The sequence below is a fragment of the Eretmochelys imbricata genome, chromosome 14 (genome assembly GCF_965152235.1).
Source record: "Eretmochelys imbricata isolate rEreImb1 chromosome 14, rEreImb1.hap1, whole genome shotgun sequence".
Classification (NCBI taxonomy): Eukaryota; Metazoa; Chordata; order Testudines; family Cheloniidae; genus Eretmochelys; species Eretmochelys imbricata.
Genome location: NC_135585.1, coordinates 53,361,136 through 53,371,380, shown reverse-complemented (window position 1 = coordinate 53,371,380; position 10,245 = coordinate 53,361,136). Strand labels below are relative to the sequence as shown.

At 46.9% G+C, this 10,245-nt stretch overlaps 1 pseudogene; it reads right to left on the bottom strand.

Moving 5' to 3' along the window:
- Positions 1-3,431: 3,431 nt before the first annotated feature.
- On the bottom strand, positions 3,432-9,582 carry LOC144274553 (killer cell lectin-like receptor subfamily F member 1; annotated as a pseudogene).
- Positions 9,583-10,245: the final 663 nt, after the last annotated feature.

The window sequence follows — 10,245 nt, the reverse complement described above, 5'->3', positions numbered from 1 at the left end:
CCATGAGTTGGTTGAGTTCAGGATCCTGACGCAGGGAAGAAAGGTAAGCAGCAGGATACGGACCCTGGACTTCAGGAAAGCAGACTTCGACTCCCTCAGGGAACGGATGGCCAGGATCCCCTGGGGGACTAACTTGAAGGGGAAAGGAGTCCAGGAGAGCTGGCTGTATTTCAAGGAATCCCTGTTGAGGTTACAGGGACAAACCATCCCAATGAGTCGAAAGAATAGTAAATATGGCAGGCGACCAGCTTGGCTTAACGGTGAAATCCTAGCGGATCTTAAACATAAAAAAGAAGCTTACAAGAAGTGGAAGCTTGGACATATGACCAGGGAAGAGTATAAAAATATTGCTCGGGCATGTAGGAATGAAATCAGGAGGGCCAAATCGCACCTGGAGCTGCAGCTAGCGAGAGATGTCAAGAGTAACAAGAAGGGTTTCTTCAGGTATGTTGGCAACAAGAAGAAAGCCAAGGAAAGTGTGGGCCCCTTACTGAATGAGGGAGGCAACCTAGTGACAGAGGATGTGGAAAAAGCTAATGTACTCAATGCTTTTTTTGCCTCTGTTTTCACTAACAAGGTCAGCTCCCAGACTGCTACGCTGGGCATCACAAAATGGGGAAGAGATGGCCAGCCCTCTGTGGAGATAGAGGTGGTTAGGGACTATTTAGAAAAGCTGGACGTGCACAAGTCCATGGGGCCGGACGAGTTGCATCCGAGAGTGCTGAAGGAATTGGCGGCTGTGATTGCAGAGCCATTGGCCATTATCTTTGAAAACTCGTGGCGAACCGGGGAAGTCCCGGATGACTGGAAAAAGGCTAATGTAGTGCCAATCTTTAAAAAAGGGAAGAAGGAGGATCCTGGGAACTACAGGCCAGTCAGCCTCACCTCAGTCCCTGGAAAAATCATGGAGCAGGTCCTCAAAGAATCAATCTTGAAGTACTTGCATGAGAGGAAAGTGATCAGGAACAGCCAGCATGGATTCACCAAGGGAAGGTCATGCCTGACTAATCTAATCGCCTTTTATCATGAGATTACTGGTTCTGTGGATGAAGGGAAAGTAGTGGATGTATTGTTTCTTGACTTTAGCAAAGCTTTTGACAGGGTCTCCCACAGTATTCTTGTCAGCAAGTTAAGGAAGTATGGGCTGGATGAATGCACTATAGGGTGGGTAGAAAGCTGGCTAGATTGTCGGGCTCAACGGGTAGTGATCAATGGCTCCATGTCTAGTTGGCAGCCGGTGTCAAGTGGAGTGCCCCAGGGGTCGGTCCTGGGGCCGGTTTTGTTCAATATCTTCATAAATGATCTGGAGGATGGTGTGGATTGCACTCTCAGCAAATTTGCGGACGATACTAAACTGGAAGGAGTGGTAGATACGCTGGAGGGGAGGGATAGGATACAGAAGGACCTAGACAAATCGGAGGATTGGCCAAAAGAAATCTGATGAGGTTCAATAAGGATAAGTGCAGGGTCCTGCACTTAGGACGGAAGAATCCAATGCACCGCTACAGACTAGGGACCGAATGGCTAGGCAGCAGTTCTGCGGAAAAGGACCTAGGGGTGACAGTGGACGAGAAGCTGGATATGAGTCAGCAGTGTGCCCTTGTTGCCAAGAAGGCCAATGGCATTTTGGGATGTATACGTAGGGGCATAGCAAGCAGATCGAGGGACGTGATCGTCCCCCTCTATTCGACATTGGTGAGGCCTCATCTGGAGTACTGTGTCCAGTTTTGGGCCCCACACTACAAGAAGGATGTGGATAAATTGGAGAGAGTCCAGCGAAGGGCAACAAAAATGATTAGGAGTCTAGAACACATGACTTATGAGGAGAGGCTGAGGGAGCTGGGATTGTTTAGCCTGCAGAAGAGAAGAATGAGGGGGGATTTGATAGCTGCTTTCAACTACCTGAAAGGGGGTTCCAAAGAGGATGGCTCTAGACTGTTCTCAATGGTAGCAGATGACAGAACGAGGAGTAATGGCCTCAAGTTGCAGTGGGGGAGGTTTAGATTGGATATTAGGAAAAACTTTTTCACTAAGAGGGTGGTGAAACACTGGAATGCGTTGCCTAGGGAGGTGGTGGAATCTCCTTCCTTGAAAGTTTTTAAGGTCAGGCTTGACAAAGCCCTGGCTGGGATGATTTAACTGGGAATTGGTCCTGCTTCGAGCAGGGGGTTGGACTAGATGACCTTCAGGGGTCCCTTCCAACCCTGATATTCTATGATTCTATAATTCTATGGCATTACATTTGTGAGAGCAGTGAAATCTGGTGGCTATGCAAGGTACTACAATGTGTAAAATGCAGTAAAATAAGTCTTTTTATTTGCTAATTTGCTGCTTTGTGGTGTAAAGGGCTTGGCAGTTTTAATTTTTTCTTTTTTTTTTGCTTTGTCTTAAATAGATCAGTAATATCAATTTTTGTAATTTTTTTAAAAGTTTTATTTGGTCAATATTTTTGAAATATAAGTTGGTTTGTTTGCGGGAGTTTTTGGTCAAAAATGACCTTTTCTCAACATCAATATTTTTCATTAAAAATAATTTCTTTTTAAAATTTTCCCCCTATTTTTAGCAAATTTTCCCTTGAGCATTTGTTGTTTATTGCTTTCCTTTTGCAAACAAATTTTTTTAAAAATGTGAAATAATTAAATAAAAATCCACCATGTGCCTAAACTGCCAAAAACATTAAAATAGCCTTATTCTGAAAATGAAAGATTATAAAATGTTGATAATTTATTAAAAATGGGAAATGAAGAGAGGTGGTTAGAAATTACAAATGATTAAAAATTCACAAAAATATGAGAAACGCGTTGTGGTTAGCAACGTTCTGATTTTTTCTTTTTTTGTCAGAAAATGCCAACTCCTCGAAACTGAAACTGTTCACGAGCCATTGTCAGCTTTCATGAAACACCTGATTTGAAAAACATTGGGTTAAAAAGGTTTCAAGGTTGTCAAGGAGATGCTGAAGGAAGGATAGTCAGAAAAGCAGGAGAAGACCCAGGAGAGCTGAGGAGATGGCAGAGAGACCAGATCCAGGAGAACAAGGATGTGAAAGTGTTCCTCCCACTGAGCTAGGTGGAGAACAAGGGAATTAAAGTACCGGGCGTGAGAGGCAGAAAGCAGAAGAGGCAATGGGGGGTGAAGGAGGAAGGGGTGGAGCCAGGGAATCGATGATGGTGGAAGGGGAGACAGTGAGAGGAAGAGGTGTATTCTTGCTGGGCCAGAGTCAGTGGCGCAGTGTTCACGTCCATGAGATGCGCCTTTGGCCTTGGGCCTGCTTTGCACATGCATTTACCTGAGCTGAAGATACACATAGCTGGTTTGAGGATGCATGTACATGTCTCCGCAGGCACATCCGGTCCTGGAAGTCTGGCCCGAAGACTGAAACCCAAGGCAGTGTACCGGTCTGTTACAGGAATGAGTGTCTCTAATGCCACTGTTTATAGCGGCATGGCTTCCTTCTGGCAAATCCATTTGAATTCAGCACTGCAGGTTTCAGAGTGAATCCGATTCCCTTTTATCACCCCGCAGCTGTTCACGTCAGCAGGACCCGTTACTGGGAACCTGTAAAACAGAGGAGAAAGGAAGTCAATGAGCCAAATTCAGACCCTCTGTAACTCCGCCGAAATCAATGGAGTTGATTACATCCGGGACAAATTTGTCCTTATGTGCTTAGATTAAATGAAAGGAACCTAAAGTAGTGGAGTCTTCATTCTAAGCCAAAGGGCAGTTTGAATTCTTTCATGAGCTCTGTGTAATCCATGCTCGCCCGGGGTCTCTCTTTGTGCCTGTCTAGTGGCTACACCACAGACAGAGGCTTATGAGGCTGCTGCTAGAGCTAAGCAAATCATTGACTTTTTTTCAGTTTGGGAGCTGACCTGAAAAATAAAATAAAAATAAAAAATTTGTTTGGTTCAAACCAAAACTGATTTTTGCCCCCTAGGTTTTTCTTTCTGGGATGAAAAACTGAACAGGGAAAAAAAATCATTACGAGTTGAAAAACAACCCTCCATTAAATGAAATGAAGATAGATAGATATTATTCTTTGTTTTGTTTTGGGAACTTTTACATCTTTTCTTTTTAATACACATCGCTAAATTTTGAAACAAAGCATCATTTCAAAATGAAAAGTTGCAACACTGCATTTCAAACAGTCAAGCAAACCATTTAAACATTTTTTGTGGGGGGGCGGGAATTGACAGCCAAAACTATTGGCTAATTTGTGTTGACTTCACAACTAGTTTCATTGCCCCGAAAAATACCTTATTTTTTCCAGTGAATTTACTGGTCACTGACAAACATTCACCGTTGTAGTTGCTAGAGTCCCTATGCTCACAGAGCTGGCCCTGGTGCCGAAGCAATCTTGCAGTTTGGTTTGTTTAGATGCACGGCTACATGTGCTCAAGGCCTAGGAATAGCTAAACCAGAGGGTGCCGTTACATATGCTTTTTTTTAAAAAAAAAAATAAAATAGCAACCACTGGGCAACACTCACAGAGTTTGGTCTAACATGGAGCTGTCCACCCAGGTCCAGTTCTTCCCTGGAGATGTAACCCGGAGCCCGAGCCAGACATGATATAGACCCCGTGTGATGTTCTCTATGAACGCCTGGGGGGTGAAGACAAAGGGTGAATGCAACCTGCTAGAGTTCTAGGATTCTTGGCTTCAGCCAGCAAACTTGACAGACTGTTCTCAAAACAGGCACTTAAGTATTTAGGCCCCATCTGCACTGGAAGTTCTTCTGTTGTTATGTCCCAGCATTTCTACCATCTGTGTAGCAGCACCGTGGGAGTGCTCATGTAAACGGGGCTCAGGGCTAGATGACACAAGTGTCTCCGGGAATTAGGAGCAGAAGTAACCATGACAGTCACGTGTCACCCCATTGACCGGGACTGATGCTCCTAACTCCCTTTTGAGCTTCTGAAAATCACACCCTGAGTGGTTAATATACCTCTCTACCTCCTGCCTTGCTGTTCCCCATGCTTGGATCCTGATGAGGAAGGAGCATCCATCAGCTTGAGACAGGAGGAGGAATAAGCGGAGGCAGGGGGACAGATGGGGTTGGGGCGCTCCCGGTTCTCCAATCCCCCCGTTGATGGGGAGCAAAGCATGTGGGAGCTATGCCGGCTGTAATGCTGCATTAGCATCCTCAGGAAGAAATCCCCTTCACCTCTGGCACATCTGGGACCATGTAACCAGTGACCCACTCCAGCAGAAGTCTAGCCCCCTCTGTTTTACTTTACCATCTCCTCCCCATCCTGGATCACTAGCTTTCGAGAGCTCTTCGCTGAGCAGTCAGCATGGCTCTCATTCCAGGTTTTGCTGTCTTTGGAAAACCAGTAACACTTTCCCCTGTGCGACAGCCAGTCCATGGGGCAGAGTTTGCAGCTGGAGCCGTCTGGAGAGAGATGTGGCGAGACAGAGCATTAATGATTGTTAGCCCCAGGGAACATGCTTACAACAGCTCAGAGAGGGTACAAATCCCACTGAGTTAGGCACTATCAGTGATCCCATCCAGAGACTTTCTCAATATTTAACAATGAGAGCTGGTCAGAACATTTTCCTCAAAACCCTTTTTCAGTACAAAAGCTGTTTCAACAAAATGTTCTCATGAAACCGTGTCAATTTCGAGACATATTCTCACAGAAAAAGAAGTTCCAGAAAAACAAGTTTTTTTTATTGTGGAAAATGTTCCGTTCCGAACATTTCAAAATTTCACTTTGAAGTTCATTTTATGGATTCTTATTTTTATACTATTGGTATAATTCTTTACATTGTTTCATGCCGTGTTATAATAAGTTGAAAGAGTCTGTGATTTAATTTTATAATTCCTTAAGGGCAGCAACTACTTTGTGCTGATCAAAAACAATGTTGATAAACTGCAGAGGGTTCAGAGAAGAGCCACGAGAATGATCTAAGGATTAGAAAACCTTTTGCACAGTGATAGACTCAAAGAGCTAGAGCTACTTAGCTTAACAAAGAGAAGGTTAAGGGGTGACTCGATCACAGTCTGTAGTTATCTATGTGAGAAACAAATATTTCATAATAGACTACTAGCAGAGAAGTATAATGTGATCCAATGACTGGAATTTGAAGCTAGACAAATTCAGATTAGAAATAAGGTGTAAATTTTTACCAGTGAAGGTAATTAACCATTGGAACCATTTACCAAGGGTCGTGGTGGATTCTCCATCACTGACAATTTTAAAATCAAGATGGGATCTTTTTCTGAAATATCTGCTCTAGGAATTATTTTAGGCAGTTCTCTGGCCTGTCATACGGGGGTCAGACTAGCTCAGGGGTTCTCAAACTTCATTGCACTGCGACCCTCTTCTGACAACAAATATTACTACACGACCTCAAGAGGGGGGACCGAAGCCTGAGCCCTTCCCAGCCTCACCGCCCCAGGAGGGGGACCAAAGCCAAAACCTGAGACCCATCACCCAGGGCTGAAATCCTCAGGCTTCAGCCCCGGGTGGTGGGGCTTGGGTTTGGGCTTTAGCCTTGGGCACCAGCAAATCTACCACCAGCCCTGGTAACTCCATTACAATGGGGTCGCGATCACTTCAGGGTCCTGACCCCCAGTTTGAGAACTGCTGGACTAGATGATAACAGTGGTCCCTTCTGGCCTTGGAATCTACGAATCTATGCTTGAAACATCTGATTGTCTTTTCTTTTCTAGATCAACAGGTCTCTGGTTTGCGTTGTAATGAAGCAGTCTGGCACTTTGTGTCAAATTCTTTTCATTGCATGGCAAAGAGGAGACACTTTGATCTCACTGGCAAACTGTTTCACTGTTTAATTATGACACAAAGTGGAACAGTTTCAACAGGAGAGATTTCCCCTACAAGACTCAACAGCCCAGGGTTTGGGGCACTCAGCTGGGAGAGCTGGGTGCAATCCCCAGTTCCAGATCAGGCAGCATTCAAACCTGGGTTTCCCACCTCCTGGCAGAGGGCTGTAAGTGGGTGTAAGAGAGACGCGCTACCAGCCAAAATCCTGTAGCAACCCCAGCTGTCCTTTATGCTACACACCTACAGGGTTAAGTGGCAGCTGGGAGTGGGTGTTGAGGATCTCAGCAGTATCGAAATGTTGGACTTAGTCTCCTCGATGGCAGTTAATCATCTAAGTCCCTTTGTGGATCTAGCCCTAGGGTCCTCACTCAGCGTTACGCCCGTCACTATCGCTGCACCCTCGACCGTCACCCAGAACCACCCGGGCATTCCCAGCCCCAGGCATCAGCCACAACTAGCCCGACACGCTCAGCCTCAGCCATACCCGGCTGCCTCCGCGCTGCCCCTGATCTCCACTCCTCTCGCAGGCCGGAGCAAAACCCGAAGGACGCCCTCAGCCCCGACAAAGCAGATCCGCTTGGTTCCCAAACCAGGGGCAGTGTAACAGGCAGACGTGCCGCTCTGTTGTTACAAGAGAGCGTCTGAGGTCACTGCTCAGGTTTCTGTGTGAGGGTTGGGGGAAGCCGGGATGCCTCGTGCTTTCTGGTAGCCGCTGGAGGTGGGAGTGAAGGCCTCAGAGACCACTGGAGTGTGTTTCTGACAGTGCTGTAGGCAACATGACTGTGCCTTTGGGTGGATGGATACTGGGTACCCTGATGAAATCTTTACGATCACTAAATACAGTCTTTCTTGGAATTCATTATGCTAGTATCATAGAACAGCCTGTCCTGCTCACTAGAGCTGCGGGGGGGGGGGGGGGGGGAATTTCAGTAAATAGTAAATTTGCCAAATTATGCATTTTTTTTGCACTCAAGCTGTTCACAATTTTGGATTGAATTCTTCCACCAATCGTTTTGGCCCCCTACGGTGTTTGTTTTCCGGAAAAAGACAAAATGGTTCATTTCAGCCATATCAAAATGTGTCATTTCGACCTCTCATTTTGAAACAGTATTTCAACTTCCAGTTTGGCTATTATAAAAATAAATACATTTTAAAAGGGCAAAATACCCCTGAAAAATGAAAAAAAATAATAAATTAGTGTTAGGTTGACAAAATGAAGCTTTTTCATTTTTTTCCAATACATTGAAAATCTTCCAAAAAACGCAGTTTTGGTTTGAACCGTTGCTTATTTTTTCTCCCTCCTGCCCCCCTTAGCCCTTAGTTTTCTTGGTTCAGCCCCTGAAACGAAAAATCAATTATTCGCTCAGCAATCCTGCTCACCCTGAGAATTGCCCTAACTGACCCCTAGAGGTCACTGTGCCCCACAATCCCCACTGAGAGGCGTCCGACCTGCCGTGCTAGGTGGCCAGCAAACATTGTCCAAGTTAGATCACAAAAGTATTTGCTTGTCTGTCCGTTGCCAGCACTTCCCACCTTCCCCTGACCCCTCCAGACAAGGAATTCAGGCACCCAGTGTCTGCCCTACCTCCGGCCACTGCTGGCACTGGGGAGACTTGGAAAGAAATTTCCTTCCTCTGAGCCCACTTGGATGGGGGAGGTCGGAAATGGCCGTGTCTCCTACCCCTGGCCAGTGCTTTCTCTGATGGCCTGGCCTCACTGGATCTGGTGCCAGATGCTAATATCCATGCTTCTGCTCCACCTCCGGCCTCCCTCCCGTTGCTGGGGAAGGGGAAAGATGCCCCAGGCTCATCTTCTCTTGGTCTGAGGTTGGCGGAAGGAGACTCTCAGCAGCACCACTTCTCACAGACTCATAGAAATGTCGGGCTGGACGGGACCCTGAGAGGTCATAAAGTCCAGTCTCCTGCGCTGAGCATGACCAAGTAAACCTAGATCATCCCTGGCAGGTGTTTGTCCAGCCTGATCTTAAACACCTCCAGTGACGGGGATTCCACAACCTCCCTAGGAAGCCTGTTCCAGAGCGTAACTCCCCTCAGAGTTAGAAAGTTTTTCCTAATATCTAACCTGAATCTCCCTTGCTGCAGATGAAGCCCATTGCGTCTCATCCTGCCTTCAGTGGCCACAGAGAACAATTGATCCCCGTCGTCTTTATAACAGCCCTTGACGTATTTGTTATCCTTGAAGGAAAGATGGGAGAAGATCCCCTTCTTGCCTCCCCCATCCACAGTGCCCCCCCTCTGGCCTCGCTGAGTGAGAGAAAATCTCCATGGCCCCCTGAGAACTGGGATGGGAGGAGGAAAGAGGCTAGCAGGTTGGCCTGCCTGTTGCCTGCCTCCTTCCAACAGGCCCCTCTCTACCTGCACGGTGCATGGAACATGCCAAAGGGCTCAGAGCCACAGCGAGTCACAGTTACCTGCTGAGGGGCTCTGGGCTGAGTGACACAGACCCTGCTTCAGGCGAGACACCAAGTCCTCCAGGCTCCTGTTGCATTCTGTGCCAGGGGAGTTTCTCTGAGCGACATTGCTGCTCTCGGGGACCGATGAGACGGCGCCCGTGTCCGTCTGCGGGGAGCGGCCCTGGAAAACTTCCAAGCAACAGCCAGGTGAGCGGTCGCTCCTGTTGCTGTTATGGCTGCAGGAGCTTGGGTTGTGCACTGTAACCGTCCCGGATGTACGAGCTCCCAGGGGCCCCTGGAGTCCCAGGGCTTTCCCGAGGTCCCTTGTGCTGCACAGCAGCTGCCCCTAAAGAGGGCTAATGGCCAGGGCACCCATCCAGACCATGCAGTCCTAGGTGAGCGGCTTGGACTATGGGGGTTTCCCCAGGGCTGAGGCAGGAACAAGGAACAGGGTGAGAGTGCAAGAGACAAAGAGGATATCTGCTTCTTGGTGACCGGCCCTGGGGCTTCTGCCAGGGGGCATTGCGAGGGAGCAGTTTTTGACCAGGAACCAAGATATCTATCTATCTATCCCCACGCACACCCTATCTAATCTATCTATCTATCTATCTATCTATCTATCTATCCCCATGCACACCCTTCCTATCTATCTATCTATCTATCTATCTATCTATCTATCCCCATGCACACCCTTCCTATCTATCTATCTATCTATCTATCTATCTATCTATCTATCTATCCCCACGCACACCCTTCCTATCTATCTATCTAGTAAATAAACAAATTGCATTAGGAAATATCCTGGGATCTGCATTACCAATCTCTCCTCCAGACAGCCCTGTCAGACCCTGAAATCTGCCAGCACCCTGCAAAGGGGTAAGGAATTGGAATGATCATCACGATTTAGGGATCTGAACAGTGAGAATGTGATGACATGAAAAATCACCAAGGAGCGTCTGTTGACCCTGGTAGGGACAGAGGTGACGGAGTGTGCAGGAAGGAAGGAAGAGCTTTGTTCATGATGAATATTCTAATCCATTGCATGTTT